This window comes from Triticum urartu, chromosome 5A (genome assembly GCF_056163025.1).
Source record: "Triticum urartu cultivar PI428250 chromosome 5A, HENAU_Tu73, whole genome shotgun sequence".
Classification (NCBI taxonomy): Eukaryota; Viridiplantae; Streptophyta; class Magnoliopsida; order Poales; family Poaceae; genus Triticum; species Triticum urartu.
In genome coordinates, this window is record NC_141877.1 from 399,020,990 (window position 1) to 399,039,858 (window position 18,869).

Consider the following 18,869-nt stretch of genomic DNA (forward strand, 5'->3'; position numbering starts at 1 on the left):
AAATGTCAAAACGCTAGAATTATTTTTGAAAATATGAACATTTTGAAAACATAAGACGTTTAAAAATTCTGAAGTCAAACTTTTCTAAAAGAAAAATAAATTCTAAAAGGGAAAAAACGGGAACAGAAACAGAAGAAAGGAAAATAAATTTGAAGAAGGAAAAAAAACAGAAACAGAAACAAAGGAAAGGAAAATAAACTTGAAAAGAAAGAAAGAAAAAAAGGAAAGAAACAGAAACCAAAAAAAGGAAATTAGAAAAGCCAAAAACCAGTAAACACCAGTTTGGGAACATTCTAGAAGATTCCCAAAACCAGGATCCTGTTACACATTAATCCTGCTGGAAGTGGGACGGCCCATATCGGTTCGCTCGCGCCTATTCCCTGTGCGTTCCAAATAGGATATTCTGGTCCCGCTCACTATTCGCCGCGTGGGACAGGAGTCGTCCAAACGCCCACCCCCACCCATCCAAAGCGTACACTTATTATTTCACTTTTACTTTCTTGTTTCTTATATTTTCTGATTTTTTTACTTTGACCACTCTTCACGAAAATCAAATACGGAAAGCATGTTGGGATTTCAAAAAAGGTTCTTAATTTTAAAAATGGTTCATGAATTTAAAAAATTGACAATTTCGAAAACTCCTCACAAATTTGCAAATATTCACCCATTAGAAAAATATTCATGAATTTTCAAAACATATTCACAAAATTTTAAAATGTTCATGCTTTTATAAAAATTATTGTCGATTTGAAAGCTACTCACTTATTCAATAAAACGGTGATGCATTTAAAAGTTTGTTCATCAATTCAAAACATATTCGCTGATTCAGAAAAATTCAGGAGTTTCAAAAAAATGTTTTTCAAACTAAAAAATATTCATAGATTTGAAATAAAATTCTCAAATTTTAGAAGAAATCCAATATTTGAAAATTATTCATTAATTAAAAAATAATGGATTTTTTTAATTCAAAAAATTCACAAGTTTTAATAGAGTTTATGTAATCAAATAAATGAAACTGGAAAGATAAAGTGAAAAGTTAAAGAAAAATATATAAGTAAAGGGAAAAGGAAGAAAAAACGAAATAACCGGTTCAGGGAAGGACACTTTCAAAACCGATGGGGGTGAAAAATCGGAACTGGGCCGGCCCAGTTGCAACAGCTCTGGTGTTGGGGGTTACGCGTTACAACACTATTCCAGGCCTATGTGCTAAATAGGACTCACACAACATTTGGCCCGGTATAACCACAACACTAGGACAAACTAAGCCAATAGTTGTATCGGCTTCCCTCCAGTTAGGGTTTCCTTCCTCTCAAGGCGATCCCGATCACCATCGTTGAGATCGCATCTTTCCCTACCTCTATCGTGTCTTCGGGCCTCCTCTCGCCGAGCGGGGGTGCCGCGACACCCCTGGTCCTGGCGGGACTGGGGGGAGGGGCTCTAGGGTTTTCTACAAGGGCTCGGTGTTTCTAATCGAGGTAGGGTTCGAGTTTTGCCATGGCGTCTGACGGAGCTTCGGGGTCGCGGTTAGCGGCGCCGCCCGAGACGGACGACGTGACAGCGCTGATGATGGAGTTAGGTCTTCGAGAGGAGGATCTTGACGATGTGGTGTTCGACGAGAAGGAGGCATCGCCGGAGGCGCCGCGATGAGGATGATCTGTATACAGCCCAATTTTCTTGTTTGGGCGATTGGGAGAGAGTAACACGTGACGGCCCATGGCACTTCCGGGGAGAGGCCGTTATACTGAAACCATATGATGGATTGGCTAAACCGTCAATAGTTCAACTTGATACTATCGAGATTTGGGTGCAGATACATGATGTCTCGCTGCTCTATGCTCACCTGGTGCCATCTCTAGCTCAAAAGGTTGGAGAAGTTGTAAGTGCATCTAGTGCCACCCCTAGTTGGTTTTGGAGTATTGACGACAAACCTAGTTGAGGGACTAATGTGTTTGTGAGAATTGCAGGATAACACAGGTAGAAGTCCCTCATTGATTCGGTTTTCCTACCAGAGATGACCCCTAAAAATGTATGAAGACATTGAAGTCAAAGGTGGTATATGAAGATATTCACATTGAAGACTATGATAAGAGAAGACACCACATGAAGCCTATGGAGCTCGAAGACTTAGATCTTTCGTAGTTCTCTTTCTTCTGTGTTGAGTCATAGGAACCACCGTACTGTTAAGTTGGGTCCAAGAGAACCAGTCAGAATGACTAAAGTGATGCTTAAACAAAACCTATGTCTTCGAGTGAAGACTTTGAGAGCGAATCTTGTCCAGAGTCGGGCAAGTCAGCTTTGCTTGAAGCCCAAGTAAAGTTGCCATGTGAGTTTGAAATCTGACCGTTGGAACACGTGTCAGTTCCTTAGTGACCCAGGGTCATTTCGGACAAATCAGGTCGGGTTGCCAAGTGGCTATAAATAGCCCACCCCCTACAACCATAAACGGTTGGCTGCTCAGATTCAGAGTACGGCTTTTGTCGTTTGAGAGCAACCCACCTCGAAGCCTTTGAGAGAGAATTCCTTGCGAGGATAAAGCCCTAACCACCCAGAGCCAAAGAGAATTAGGCATCACTTAAGTCTTCTTGTCCGTGTGATCTGAAGACTTATTACACTTGAGGACAGTGCATCCTCCAGCCGGTTAGGCGTCGCGTTCTGAGCATCCAAGAGACATTGTGGATTGCTGGTGAACGAAGTCTGTGAAGGTTTGGGAGTCTACCTTGAAGACTTACCAGAGTGATTGGGCGAGGTCTGTGTGACCTTAGCTCAAGGGGAATACGGTGAGGACTGGGTGTCCTGAGCTGCATGTTCAGGACTGGGTGTCCGGGACTGTGTGTCCTAAGGTTTAAATACCTAGCCGCCCTAACCAGACGTACAGTTGTCACAGCAACTGGAACTGGTCCAACAAATCATTGTCTTCAGCGAGTCACTGGTTTCATCTTCCCTTCCCTTTACTTACTGTTACTCCTTGTGAAGTCATTGTATGTTCGCACTATCTTTTGTCTTCACTGAGTGACTGCGTGTTCTGTGTGGCTTCACAATATCTTCCTACCTGATCCTTACTACATTGCTGCTATTAGTCATTGTGCTTTCACTCTATTGAATACTTGACTATGGCCTGCCTAGTGTAGTCTACCTTCCGCTGCAGGGTAATAGGTTTATTTCTATCGTTTGTCTTCATAACTTCCACGTTTTGAAGACTTTCATAAAAATCGCCTATTCACCCCCCCTCTAGTCGATATAACGCACTTTCAATTGGTATCAGAGTAAGGTGCTCCCTTGTTCTGTGTGATTCAGTTTAACCACCTGGAGTTTTAGCTATGTCGACTGCAGGGATAATTAAAGTCTCCGCTGCGTGCCCCGTCTTCGATGGAACTGAATATCCCTACTGGAAGAATAAGATGCGCATGCATCTTGAAGCCATTGACGTCGACCTATGGTATGTCGTCAAGAACGGCGTTCCCAAGACTGGAGAAGGTGTCACTGCTGCTGATGTCAAGAAGTTCGTTCAACTGGACTCTACTGCCAAGAATATCATCTGTGGTCATCTGACCAAAGGACAGTATGGCCGTGTGAGTGCTTTGGAAACATCTAAGCTGGTCTGGGACTGGCTCTCCAAGGTCAATGAAGGCGTCTCAACCCAGAGAGATCAGAGAATCAGTGTCCTTTGCAACCTCTTCAACCGCTTCAAGCGAAATGACAATGAGAATGTCTAGCTCACATTTGACCGACTCACTGACATCACAAATGAGCTTCAAGCCCTCGGCGCTACTGAGATCACCAAACATGAAGTTGTCAAGACACTACTGAGATCACTTGATAGTTCGTTTGACACCCTAGCCCTGATGATTCAAGAACGTCCTGATTTCAAGACACTCGATCCGTCTGACATACTTGAGAGGCTCAACACACATGAGTTTCAGCTTTCTGAGAAAAGAGATATCTACGGTCCAAACTATGGGCGAACTCGTGCCTTGAAGGCAAAAGCTGTCTCCTCATATGAAGAAGAATCTGATAGCAGTTCGGATGATCCTGTAGACATTGGAAGGGAACTTGCTATGCTTGTGAAGAAGTTCCAAAAATTCACCAAGAAGAAAGGTTTCAGAAAGTATTCCCGGTCAAGCTCAAGGAATGATGAAGTTTCTGCTCACGACTACAAGAAGAAAACATGTCACAAGTGCAAGAAACCTGGCCACTTCATCTCTGAGTGTCCACAGTGGGACAATGAGAACAAAAAGAAGAAGAAGAGCAAGGAATATGACTCTGACGACAAGAAGAAGAAGAAATACTCAAAGTCTTCTTCTAAGTCTTCCTCAAATTCTTCATCACACAAGAAGAGCTCATCTGGCAAGGCACGTGCGTTTGTTGGCAAGGAAATGGATTCAGAGGAGGAGTCCGCTTCTGAGGAGGCGGAGGTGGAGTCTGAGGAGGAGTCCGATTCAGGTGTCGCAAGTCTGGCTACTGCATACGTTGCCAAGTCCATCTTCAACACTAAAGACAATGACTTCATCACCGACACCGATGCAAATGACAAGGACTACTCCGCTTCTACCTACTGCTTCATGGCACGCGGTGCCAAGGTAAACACATGCACTACTCACTATCAAACATCTAGTGACGATGACTCTGATTGTGGTTCAAAACCCAGCTACAAAACACTTGCTAAAATTGCAACTGAACAACAGAAAGCTATGGAACATATTCAAAAACTGTTAGACAGAAGCGATGATCTGTTAGGTGCTGAAATGACTCGACCTGAATCCTTAATTGAAGACATAAAAAATCTTCACGTTAAGTATGAGGAACTTGAAAGTCGTCATGAAACTCTCTCAACAACTCATGAAAAGCTTTCCTATGATTATCTTCAAAGGAAGCAAGATCTTGAGAAATTGAGAGCGGCTCATGAAGATCTTCAAAAGGAAAATGAGTCACTTCGCGCCGAATAGATCAGCTCCGCTCAGGAAGGATTTGAACCACCATGTCTTAAATGCATTGAGCGTGATAATGCTACTACTGTTGCTGAATGTTCTACTGCTGCTACTGTTGCAATATCTTCAACTGTTGATGTGGGAACTAACCCCTCTGCTGAGGATTTCACTGCTATTGCTGATGAGAATGCTAGGTTGAAGACATTGCTTGAAACAGGGATGTACAAAAGTCTTAAAGGGCATCAGACACTATGTGATGTCCTCAAAAAGCAGATTTTGAACCAAAACTCAAGGAAAGAGGGTGTTGGGTTCGTAAGGAAAATGAATGCTGATGGCTCTTACTGGAAACCTGAGCAGTACCCCAAAACCACATGGGTTGCTGCAAAGGAATTTTCAGCAGATCCGTCCACTCTATCTGGGTTCACTTGTGCTAACCCCATTGTCATTGATGAATCCTTTGATGCAAACTATAAACTGTTTAAGAATCAGAATGGTGAAGTGTTTGCCAGGTACATTGGTACTAACTGCAGGAATGGACCGCCTATGAAGAAGATCTGGGTTCCGAAAAGGTGTCTGGAGAATCTTCCTGTGAATGTCACCATGACACCTCACGTGAAGAAGACAAACCTCAGACCAAAGGCTTCATACGGTCCAAAGGCTTCATACAGACAGAGGACTCACCTGAGTCGCACTAACGCAAATGTTTTGCAGGGAAACCATACTCAGGCATATGAATATGAGAGCGGTTCATCAAACCACCATGTTCATAAGACCAAGAACTATTCTGCTTATTCTTATGAGTACTATTGTCCGCCTGCAAGACTGTTTGCTAGGGCTCCAAAGCCAAAGTTCTCAGATGCTGCACTTAGACTTATTGCTTCTAAGCCACCCTTGAAGATGTGGGTGGCTAAGAAAGCTTAACTCTCTTTTGCAGGGAAAGGTCTCCAGCAGAAAACCAAAATCGTCTGACGCTATTGCTGGGGACCTTAAACATCTTGTAGGGCACAAGATCAAATGCCCGAATGGTCTTACTATGTACTTCGTTCCTGAATCGCTTGCTACTCTCCCTATTGGTCCTAATCTGGATCTAAGCTTTCATAACCCACTGGTTCGTCAAATGTTTTTGCTTCACAATGCTCTTCGTGAAGCCTATCCCCCTAACTGCACTGTAGGGTACGACACCAGCGTCTTCAGAATGGATTATTGATAGTGGGTGTACAAATCACATGACTGGCAAAAGAAGCCTTCTTATGGACTCAACCTTACGTCCATCTGACAAGAGCCACATCACATTTGCTGACACTGGTAAAAGTAAGGTATTGGGTCTAGGTAGAGTTGCAATCTCAAGGGATCAACACATGGATAAAGTCATGCTTGTTGAATCCCTTGGCTTCAACTTAATGTCTGTCTCAATGCTTTGCGATTTAAACATGATCGTAATATTTGGAAAATATCGTTGCCTTGTTCTAATGGAATCTGACAAGTCTCTAGTATTTGAAGGGTATCGAAAAGATGATTTGTACGTGGTAGATTTCTCAGCAGGACCACAGCTTGCCGTATGTCTTCTAGCAAAAGCTTCAGAATGCTGGCTCTGGCATTGGAGGCTTGGGCATGCTGGCATGAGGAACCTCCACACCCTGGCAAAGAAGAAGCATGTCATAGGCATCGAGGGCGTCAAGTTCAAGAAAGATCACTTATGTGGTGCCTGTGAGGCAGGAAAGATGACGAGGGCCAAACATCCCTCGAAGACAATCATGACCACTACTCGACCCTTCGAACTGCTTCACATGGATCTTTTCAGTCCCACTCATTACTCAACTCTTACTACTACTGCTTGTCTCTATGGCTTTGTCATTGTTGATGATTATTCTAGATATACTTGGGTGCACATAATCCTTTACAAGACTGAAGTGCAGGATGTCTTCAGATGCTTCGCCAATCGAGCAATGAACAACTATGGCGCCAAGATAAAGCATATCAGAAGTGACAATGGCACTGAATTCAAGAACACTGGCCTTGATACATATCTTGATACCTTGGGCATCACACATGAATTCTCAGCCCCGTACACGCCACAGCAGAATGGGGTCGTCGAACGCAAGAACAGAACACTCATTGAGATGGCCAGAACAATGCTAGATGAATACAAGACTCCAAGAAAATTCTGGCCCGAAGCCATTGATACTGCATGCCATACAATCAATCGTGTTTATCTTCACAAGCTTCTGAACAAGACATCTTATGAGCTCCTTACTGGCAAGAAGCCAAATGTCAGTTACTTCAGAGTATTTGGAGCCAGGTGCTGGATCAAGGACCCACATCACACCTCAAAGTTTGCACCAAAAGCACATGAGGGTTTTATGCTTGGATATGGAAAGGATTCGCACTCCTACAGAGTCTTCAATCTCTTTCATTACAAAGTGGTTGAAACAGTGGATGTGCGGTTCGATGAGACCAACGGTTCACAAAGAGAGCAACTGCCAAATGTGCTAGATGAAGTTCCATCCAGTGAATCAATCAAGCTAATGGGAACTGGAGAAATTATACCTTCTGAAGCTCATCCTGAAGAAGAACTTATCATCTCAGCACCTGATCAACATGAAGACAATGCACAGCCTGAAGACATTCCTTCTAACAACGACAATGATCAGCAAGAGCAAAATCTTCGCCCTGTACATCCTCGTGTTGTCAATGAAGTGCAGATTGAAAGAATAATTGATAGCATCAATGCACCCGGTCCACTCACTCGTTCAAGGGCAACTCAGCTAGCAAATTTCTGTGAGCACTTCGCATTCGTCTCAATAACAGAACCCAAGAAAGTTGAAGAAGCCTTCATGGAACCTGAATGGATTCAAGCTATGCAAGACGAGCTTCAACAGTTTGAGCTGAATAATGTATGGGAACTGGTCAAGCGTCCCGATCCTCGGAAGCACAACATAATAGGCACCAAATGGATATACCGCAACAAGCAAGATGAGCATGGTCAAGTTGTCAGAAACAAAGCTCGTCTCGTTGCTCAAGGATATACTCAAGTGGAAGGCATTGACTTCGATGAAACATTTGCTCCTGTGGCTAGACTTGAAGCCATACGCATACTGCTGGCCTATGCAAATCATCACAACATACTTCTTTATCAAATGGATGTGAAGAGCGCCTTCCTCAATGGCAAGATTGAAGAAGAAGTGTATGTTGCACAACCTCCTGGCTTTGAAGATCCAAAACATCCTGACATGGTATACAAGCTCAACAAGGCACTGTATGGCCTCAAACAAGCCCCTCGGGCCTGGTATGACACACTCAAATACTTCCTGAAGAGCAAAGGCTTCATACCTGGTTCTCTCGACCCCACTCTCTTCATGAAGACATATGATGGTGAACTGTTTGTGTGCCAAATATATGTGGTTGACATTATCTTCGGCTGCACCAATCAGAAGTACAGTGAAGAGTTTGGATATATGATGCAAGAGCAATATCAAATGTCTATGATGGGAGAGCTGAAGTTCTTTCTCGGTCTTCAAATACAACAACAACACAACGGCATCTTCATATCTCAAGAGAAGTATCTCAAAGATTGCCTGAAGAAGTTCGGTATGCAAGACTGCAAAGGCTTCACGACACCAATGCCAGCCAAGCATCATCTGGGTCCTGACGACAATGGTAAAGAGTTTGATCAAAAGGTATACCGCTCCATGATTGGTTCTTTACTTTATCTATGTGCATCTAGGCCAGATATTATGCTTAGTGTTTGCATGTGTGCTCGATTCCAAGCGGCACCAAAGGAGTCGTATCACTTAGCTGTGAAGCGAATTCTTCGATATTTGGCTCACACCCCAACTCTAGGATTATGGTATCCAAAGGGCTCAGAGTTTGATCTGGTTGGATTCTCGGATGCTGATTATGCTGGTGACAAAGTTGATCGCAAGTCTACATCAGGCACATGTCACTTTCTGGGACGATCACTTGTATGTTGGTCTTCAAAGAAGCAGAACTGTGTATCTCTCTACACTGCTGAATCTGAATACATTGTTGCTGGACCTTGCTGCGCTCAGCTTCTGTGGATGAAGAAAACGCTCAAGGACTATGGCATTCATCTGAAGCAAGTGCCACTCTACTGCGACAATGAAAGCGCCATCAAGATTGCCAACAACCCAGTTCAGCACTCGAAGACAAAGCACATTGAAATTCGTCATCACTTTCTCAGAGATCATGTTGTGAAGGAAGATATTGATATCATACACGTCAACACTGAAGAGCAATTGGCAGATATCTTCACCAAGCCCTTGGATGAGAAGAGATTTTGCAAGTTACGGTGTGAGCTAAATATCCTGGAATCCTCAAATGTCCTGTGATCAGGCACACATCCTAACCCTTATGCATATTGATGACTTAGATGTGCAACACACGAAGTAAAGTATATCTTCAATCAATGAAGACATACATTCTAAGTGTGAATACATTAATGTGGAATTTGACTTCGGAGCGCCACGATAATTGTGCGCCGTGTCTGGGTCTAATACTTCCTATACGGTGGGTAACGCCACCACCAAATGTTCTATTTTGAAGTGTTTCACTCATGGCGTTACCTTGCTATGTCTTCACATTTGGTTTGGCTTCAATCTCAACATGTCTTCATGATTATCTTCACTATGTTGATTATATATATATACCAGTGTTCTGTCCTCTACAACATTCACTTATAGCTATGTCTTCTTGTTGAATCTTTTGAACTAAGTGACTATGATCGGACCCTAACCTCTCTATGCTATCTATCTCAAACTCTATCTCTCCAAATCATATGCATTCTATTGAAACTGTCGAATGTCTTCTCTGCGTCCTTGTCAGCAGAAGATACAAAGACAAACCTTAAGTCCACTTTCAATGCTCATTCCTCCACATGAAACCCGGAGAAGTAGGAACGACCACCCGACAATCCAGGCGTGCGTGGGACGTGGAACAAACCCCAAAATTCTGCATGATGGCTGAGGGAGTCCTGGATTAGGGGGTGTTCGGGTAGCCGGACTATACCTTCAGCCGGACTCCTGGACTATGAAGATACAAGATTGAAGACTTCGTCCCATGTCCGGATGGGACTTTCCTTGGCGTGGAAGGCAAGCTTGGCGATGCGGATATTCAGGATCTCCTACCATTGTAACCGACTTTATGTAACCCTAACCCTATCCGGTGTCTATATAAACCAGAGGGTTGTAGTCCGTAGGCAATCAACTCCATATACAACAATCATACCATAGGCTAGCTTCTAGGGTTTAGCCTCCTTGATCTCGTGGTAGATCTACTCTTGTACTACCCATATCATCAATATTAATCAAGCAGGACGTAGGGTTTTACCTCCATCAAGAGGGCCCGAACCTGGGTAAAACATCGTGTTCCCTGCCTCCTGTTCCCATCCGGCCTAGACGCACAGTTCGGGACCCACTACCCGAGATCCGCCGGTTTTTACACCGACATTGGTGCTTTCATTGAGAGTTCCTCTGTGCCGTCACAATCAGGAAGGATGCCTCCTCCCGTCTTTAAAGATGGCGCCATTGCTAAGGAAGCCTTGGCTGTCGGCCAAGCCCTCCGGCTAGGTGGTTTCCTCATGACCGCATGTTCGGTTGTTGCGCCGACGGTGACCTCTCGGGTCATCAAAAGCAACCTACACATCAGCTCGGAGCTCGTCGAGCAGCTAGATCCAATGGAGCTCTCTTCCGTAAACGAGCTCTTGGATCGCATCGCCGCCCTGGGGGTTGCTACGAATTACGACCAGGTTGGGCTTAAACCCGATCTAAGAGAAATTAACTCTCCCCAAGTCACCCGCCATGTTGCCGTGGTAGAGGCGCAGTGCGGCGACCCTTCATCTATTTTAAGGACTAGCTACGTCCGAATTCCCGACTCCTCCAAGCCGGATACCCGCGGAGAGGAGGATGTAACTCAAGACCTGAGCTTAGGATCAGGCAACGGGCTAGATTCGTTGGACAACATCCAAGAATCCGAACTTCAGAGTTCGGAAACTCTTCGGCCTCCGAATCTTGGATTGGGTGAGGTTTCAGATTCAACGACACCCGCCCACCCGAACATAAGTGATCTCTCCCAAATCAGGCAGAGGCCCGAGGAAACAGTACATCATTACTGGGCCAGATTCCTCCTGGTTATGAACAGGATAAAGGATTGTCGCGAGGGAGACGCAATCTCAATTTTCTGCAGTAATTGCATGGACGAGGGAATCTTTAACGCCGTAAGTCGTCGTGATATTACACGCTTCGCTGACTTGGCGTCCATAGTACAAAAATACTGTGCGATGGAAAGCGCCTGGAAAACCAAAATAAAGTTTTGGGATAATTCGGCCTTGAATAGTAATCCCATCCGAACTAAGAGGGTGCATCATCATAGGACACCCGGGATAAACACCAAAAAACCAAAACCCTCTACAGGGCATGGAACCGTACTGGAAAGGTGGCTTGATGGACCCTGTAGAATTCACAGTACAGAGGACGCCACACCAACTCACGGCCTTAGAGCATGTTCGATACTCCGACAGGTGGCCAAAATTGGCGAGGACCTCTTAATTCTGGAGGCCGCAGAAAGCCAGCCCGAGGACACCAGTACCGTTCTCACAGTCTTCGAGACTTTCGCATCAAACAATATGCGAAAAAGAACACTCCGCAGCCTCGCCGAAGTCTATCAAGTTGCAACAATAAATCCATGGAGCGACACTGCTATTACCTTCAAAGCAAGTGATGAACCTAGATTCCGAACAGCCCGAGCACCAGCCGCATTCGTCCTCAGTCCCATAGTGGACGGCTTTCGCCTCACCAAGGTGCTCATGGATGGAGGCAGCGGACTGAACCTCATTTATGAGGAAACCCTTCAAAAAATGGAAATAGACTGGAACCGCATCGAGCGAAGCAGCACAACCTTTAGAGGAATAATCCCCAGTCAGGAAGCGCGCTGCACAGGAAAAATCACACTAGATGTGGTGTTCGGCACGCCGGATAATTACAGGTCCGAAGAAGTCACGTTTCAGGTGGCCCCGTTTAAGAGCGGATATCACGCTTTACTAGGGCGAGAAGCATTCACAATCTTCCAAGCAATACCCCATTACGGGTACATGAAGCTTAAGATGCCCGGGCCGAATGGAATTATCACTCTAGCTAGTGATCCGGACATAGCACTCCGCGCCGAAAATAAGACGGCCGCATTAGCCCTTGAGGCGCTATCCGAAGCCTTAGTGGCCGAGGAACTGACTGTGCTGCGCTCCACGGTTAACAGGGATGATGTGATACTCGATAAGAGATCCAAATCCACATCCTTCAAGCCAGCCGATGAAATAGTCAAATTCCAGGTCCATCCAATGGACCCCAATAAAACAGCTTCAATCGGGGCACGACTGAACCCTGATGCAGACGCCGCACTACGAGAGTTCCTACGAGAGAACTGGGACATCTTCGCCTGGCACCCTTCAGACATGCCAGGGATCCCACGCAGGCTGGCCGAACACAGCTTAAATATCCTAAAAGGATTTAAACCTGTCAAACAAGCCCTTCGGCATTTTTCCGAACCCAAGAGACAGGCTATGGGAGAGGAGCTAGCCAAGCTATTGGAGGCCGGATTCATCAGAGACATAAAACATCCGGGCTGGCTAGCAAACCTGGTGATGGTACCAAAGAAGGACAAATCCTGGCGCTTGTGTGTCGACTTTAAAGACCTTAACAAGGCTTGCCCAAAGGATCCCTTCCCCCTCCCCCGCATCGATCAAATTATCGATGCCACCGCAGGACACGATTTGTTGTGTTTCCTCGACGCATACTCCAGTTACCATCAAATCAAGATGGCAGAATCAGACCAAGCTGCAACAGCATTCATCACACCATACGACCCATTCTGCTTCAACACAATGCCCTTCGGGCTAAAAAAACGCCGGCGCAACATATCAGCGCATGATCCAGACATGTCTGGCAAATCAGATCGGCAAAACAGTGGAGGCGTATGTGGATGATGTGGTCGTCAAATTAAGACATGTCGAATCTCTAGTAGACGACTTGAGGCTTACATTTGATAACCTCCGAAAATATGACATCAAGCTCAACCCGGAAAAATGCGTCTTCGGCGTTCCAGCCGGAAAGCTCTTGGGCTTCATTGTATCCGGTAGAGGAATTGAAGCAAATCCAGCCAAGATCCGAGCTTTGTCACAATTGGATATCTCAAAGGACCTCAAATAAATACAAAAATTAACCGGATGCGTGGCGGCTTTAAGCCGCTTCATCTCCCGCTTGGGAGAAAAGGCACTACCCCTCTATCGCCTCCTTCGGCACACCGAACACTTCGAGTGGACGGAGGCCGCCACGGCCGGACTTGATGAAATAAAATCCATATTGGCAACAAACCCAGTCCTGGCCGCGCCGAACACCGGCGAACCAATGTTATTGTACATTGCAGCAACACATCAAGTTGTCAGCGCAGTACTCGTTGTCGAGCGGGAAACGGATGGACACAAATTCCCCCTTCAAAGGCCGGTCTACTACATATCCACCGTCCTCACTCCATGCAAATCACGGTACCCGCATTATCAAAAGATTGCATACGCGGTATTCATGGCATCCCGGAAGCTACGACAGTACTTTCAAGAGTGTTCCATAACAGTAGCCTCGGAAGTACCACTCAACGATATTATCAACAACCGCGACGCAACGGGCCGGATTGCAAAATGGGCCATCGAGCTTCTCCCGTTCGATATAACCTATAAGCCACGGCGAGCTATTAAATCACAAGTTTTGGCCGACTTCGTCGCAGAATGGACGGAGGCCGAGCTCCCTAAAGAGTACGGCACATATTCAAACTAGATTATGCATTTCGATGGCTCCAAAATGTTGGCCGGACTAGGGGCTGGCGTCGTCCTGACGTCCCCCACAAGAGACACAGTCCAATATGTGCTCCAGATCATGTACATGGATTCCAACAATGCAGCCGAATATGAGGCCCTCCTACATGGTCTCCGGATAGCAGTATCCATGGGTATCCAGCGCCTAGAGGTACGCGGGGATTCAAACCTCGCGATATCCCAAATAAATGGAGACTTCGACGCCAAGGACCCAAAAATGGCAGCTTACCGCAATGCCGTCCTAAAAATGTCAGCTCGGTTCGAAGGGCTGGAGTTTCACCATATAGCCCGAGAAAACAATCAAGCAGCGGACGTCCTGGCACGCATCAGAGCAAAACGCGATGCAGTCCCCCCAACATCTTTTTGGAAATATTGTTCAAGCCATCCGTAGCATGGGAGGGGGAACCCGCAAATAACAGCCCGGACCCAGCCGCACCACTCGACGCCGAACAATCTGACACAATTGGAGGCTCTGCCAATGAAATTACACCTTCAGCCCACGTAATAATGGCGGTCATCACCCCGTGGATAGAACCATTCCTAGCCTACCTTACTAGGCAGGAACTCCTGGAGGACCAAAACGAGGCCCGCTGCATAGTGCGGCGATCTAAAGCCTATAGAGTCCATGAGGGAGAGCTTTATAAGAAAAGCACTACCGGAGTCCTCCAAAGGTGCATCTCCGAAGAGGAAGGGCGGAACCTTCTGGCTGAAATTCATGCCGGACTCGGTGGTCACCACGCCGCTGCTCGGTCCCTTGTTAGCAAGGCTTTCCGTACAGGCTTTTATTGGCCGACGGCCCGGGCAGACGCTCAGGACCTAGTCCAACGATGCGCTAGTTGCCAACTTTTTGCCAACCAAAGCCATATGCCACCCACCGCACTCCAAACTATACCCATCACCTGGCCTTTTGCAGTCTGGGGGCTTGACATGGTCGGACCCCTTAAAGGTGGGACCGATAGGAAAAAATACTTACTGGTCATGGTGGATAAATTCACCAAATGGATAGAAGCCAAGCCTGTTAAAACGGCCGAATCCGGACCTGTGATAGACTTCATATCCGGGGTTGTACACCGTTATGGCATCCCCCACAGCATCATAACTGATAACGGTACAAAATTTACCGCCGACGAGGTAAAACTCTGGTGCAAACACATGGGCATCAAGCTCGATTATGCTTCCGTCTATCACCCACAAACCAACGGCCAGGTCGAACGTGCAAATGGTCTTATCATGAGCGGCATTAAACCCAGACTGGTGCGGTCCCTCAAGGAATCTAACACGCACTGGGTAGAGGAGCTCGACTCTGTGCTATGGGGGCTGCGGACCACGCCAAACCGCACCACCGGATACACACCATTTTTATGGTGTACGACGCAGAGGCAGTTCTGCCCTGCGACATAATTCATGACTCACCTAGAGTGCGCATGTACGAAGAAAGAGAAGCCGAGCTCGATCGGCAGGACAACTTGGACGCCCTGGAGGAGGAGCGTGACGTGGCAAAAGCCCGTTCCGCATTTTATCAACAGCAGGCCCGAAGATATAAAAGTAGAGAAGTACGGGCCAAAAATTACAATGTTGGCGAACTAGTTCTACGCCTGCCGGATAAGAAAAGGGACAAATTCAAGCCCAAGTGGGAAGGTCCATTCATAATCGACCAAGTCCTGACTGGCGGGGCGTACCACCTGCGAGATGCGTCGGATAACCGACTCGAGCTGAACCTGTGGAACGCCACCCGTCTCCGAAGATTCTATGCCTAGCGCCGGACTCTGTGTTCGTCTCCTTCCTCTGTCCATTTTTTGCATTTTTCTGTCTTACATTTCTCTCCTTCCCTCTTTTCTTTTATAGCCCTTAAAGGCTCATCTAGTGACGCGCCACTCGCGCTCATTAAACCTGGGGGCTTCTTTAACAGAAGCTTATTTATACGGGCTTCACGCCCAACACATGCGTCAAACTTCCGCATGTACCTTTTTCTTCACCATTATATGCATCGATATGACTTAAGTTTTGGCCAAGCTGGGTTGCCTGGCTCCTGTGCTTACCCCTACGTTCCCGATTGTTCGGCTAGGCGGTAAAGGGAGCACCTCTGCGATTGTTACTGCCGGGTCAGCCGGATGTGTACCTCAGACTGGATGAAGCCGAAAGCTAGCGTTCTTAAGGGAATATTCGGTCAGTGCGATAAAAGATGATCTTTTTACTCATTCTATGTGCCCCCAGATGCTTTTTTCTGCGTCTTTTTACGCAGTCCGGACATGCACTTTAGGGCATGCCTCCCAGCGAAAGGAACCCCTAACAGAACTACTCTCTCTGGAAGATGTTTCTTACTAACCATGTAATATAACATAACTAGTTGGGCACTTGTCTGATAAAGCACCAATGACCCCTACGCCTGGTCTCCACGCATACCACGGTTCTTATATAACCGCTATGGTATTCGGACACACTCCGGACCGTCAGGTCCCGAGGTTGAAGCGAAAAGGTCAGCAACGACAAACGATCTACAATCCGGCTAGAAGGCATTACACATGTCAATTCAAAATTACATAGTCATTCTGACTGATTGTATTCCTCTTCTATACCATCTAACAGGCTGTCTAATTTACAGTCCTGCTGGGAATACTTCACGGCCAACTCTACTTGGCCGTATACTAAGCTCACAGGGATCTCCTTCCCGTCAGGCCCCACTGGTCCGACCTCGGCCATGTGGTTTGGGTCAGACTTCGTAAAACGGGTCTTCACCATGGCCCAGGCTTCCCTAGCGCCTTGTCAGCAGGCCGATATCTTCCACAACCGGAAGATCCGCCGAGCTCCCTTCAGCTTCTCCGCAAGCTCTCCAAGGCCCTCGGGCATGGAGTGGGCAGGCCATAAGGCTTGGGAAACACCTCGCATCACCTGCCGAATTCGCTCATGCAGTTGCATGAATTCGGGAAGAAGGTCACCCGTAGAACCGGGCATCTCCTCTGCAGGACGACCTGTGAGCATACCTACAGACATTACTCTGTTAGTCGACTTCCTCACTGAACTCTTTTTTCAAAGTTCGTTCAAGCACTTACTAAATATGCCGCGTCGAAGCCGCCGATTCTCCTTCGTGGAGTCCGACAGCTGGCCACGAACATCTTTAAGTTCGACGTCCAGCCTGGTGTTGGCATCCTGAAGATCATTCTTCTCTCGCCTCACCTTTGTCAACGTACTCTCACCGGCCTTTAGCCGGCGTAAGAGTTGTTGCTTTTCCGGATCGAGTCCGGCGCCATCTGCAACATGATTTGTTAGATTTGCACCCACACCGCACAATACTAATCTTTCAAAGTGTATCTTACCTGAGGGGGTCTCTTTGGGCTCCCCTGCTGCGGCTAGTGCGGACTCTAGTTGGGCCTTGCACTTTTCCAGCTCCTGGGACAGTACATTATTCTTCTCTGTAAGAACCTGCATATTAAATGATCCTTAAATCAGTTGCTCTAACTGTTTCAAGTCTCGGGGGCTACTGGTATATATATATTTGACCAAAATTTTCTTACCCGTATGTCTTTTACATACTGCTCCGTGGCTCTGGCTAAACCATTTTGAGCGGCACGGAGGTACGCATCTCCCGAATTAAAGGCATCTAAAGCCTCTTGGGAGAAACAAGCGTCGCGTAGAACTGTCCGGCGATGCCTGTGGTTCATGGCACTCTCCACTTCAGAATTTGTGGCAGACAGCCTGTCCGCATCCTCTGTCGGAGGAGCGTCCGGTGCACGCCTTGTGCTCGCCTCCGCTTCCTGGCCAGACGTTGGAGCCTGGCTGGTGGAGGAGCGATTGGCAACCTCTCCAGATATAGTCCGGCGAGGTCTCTTCATTCTGAAGATAGCACGAACGTTAATATGCCCTGACAGAATAACACCAGGGAAACAAAGGGTGCGCTATACCTTTGCGCTGGCATCTCAGTCCGGACTACATTCCTTTTTGCCCCACGGGGCCTTGTGGCCCCTCGTTGGCTAGCCGCCACAGGTTCGGCCTCCTGCCTCGGAAATCTCCCCTGCAAAACACGGTTGTCGTCAGAAACACCGGAATACGTGAGAGTGGAATCTCTCTCAAGGGAATGAGACTCCGGTATCTGTCACCTGGAAGGCCGGGATTAACCCTGGGTAATCAGCCGTGATGGCTACCAAGGTATTGTCCTTGCTTAGCTGATGGAACACCCCGTCGATAAGCTCCACCGATATGTCCGGATCCTCTTCGGAGTCCGGATCGAGGGACCGTTCTGGGTCCTCGGGTTGTGGAGGGCGGCTGTTTATATCCTTTACCACCTGTCGCAGTTCCTGCATTGAAGTCGTTAGACTACATATCTAACCGTGGGAGTACAAAACAAACGGGCAAGCGCAGTTGTTCACTTACCCAACTTGGAGGATCGTACATAGTAAATCCGGCCTGCGGGTTGACGCGGAGGAATTCCTCCTTTTCTCCCTTGTACAAAGAGGATAAGATCTTTACTAGAGCGGCAGCTGAGGCCGGCCCCTTACGACCGTAACGGGTGGTGTCATCCTCCCCGTTGAAATCCCACATGGGGTGGCCTCTATATTGAAGTGGCTGCACCCCCCGCATAATGCATGCGGCCATGACTCCAATCATGGTTAGTCCGGAATGAGCCAACAGTCTTATCCGGCCCATCAGGTAAAGGACGTCTCTGTCGCTTTCTCTCTGAGAGCTCCGCGGACGCCAGCTCAAGCGTTTCTTCAATGGAGCACTGTTGAACTCAGGGAGACTGACCCGGATAGGGTCCGGTAGCGGGACGTCATCTATATAAAACCATTCCGAAGGCCAGTCCTCGGACGCCTTCTTCGGGGTTCCGGATAGGTATCCGGTCCCGGCGATGCGCCATACTTCGGCTCCGCCCACTTGGTATATAGACCCCTCTTTAGAACGGGGCACCAGGCAGAATAACCTCTTCCACAGCGCGAAATGAGCCTCAATGCCTAAAAATAGCTCGTAAAGGGCGACGAAACCCGCAATATGCAATACGGAGGCGGGCGTGAGGTTGTGCAGCTGGAGGCCGTAGAACTCCAGAAGCCCGCGGAGAAATGGGTGAATTGGAAATC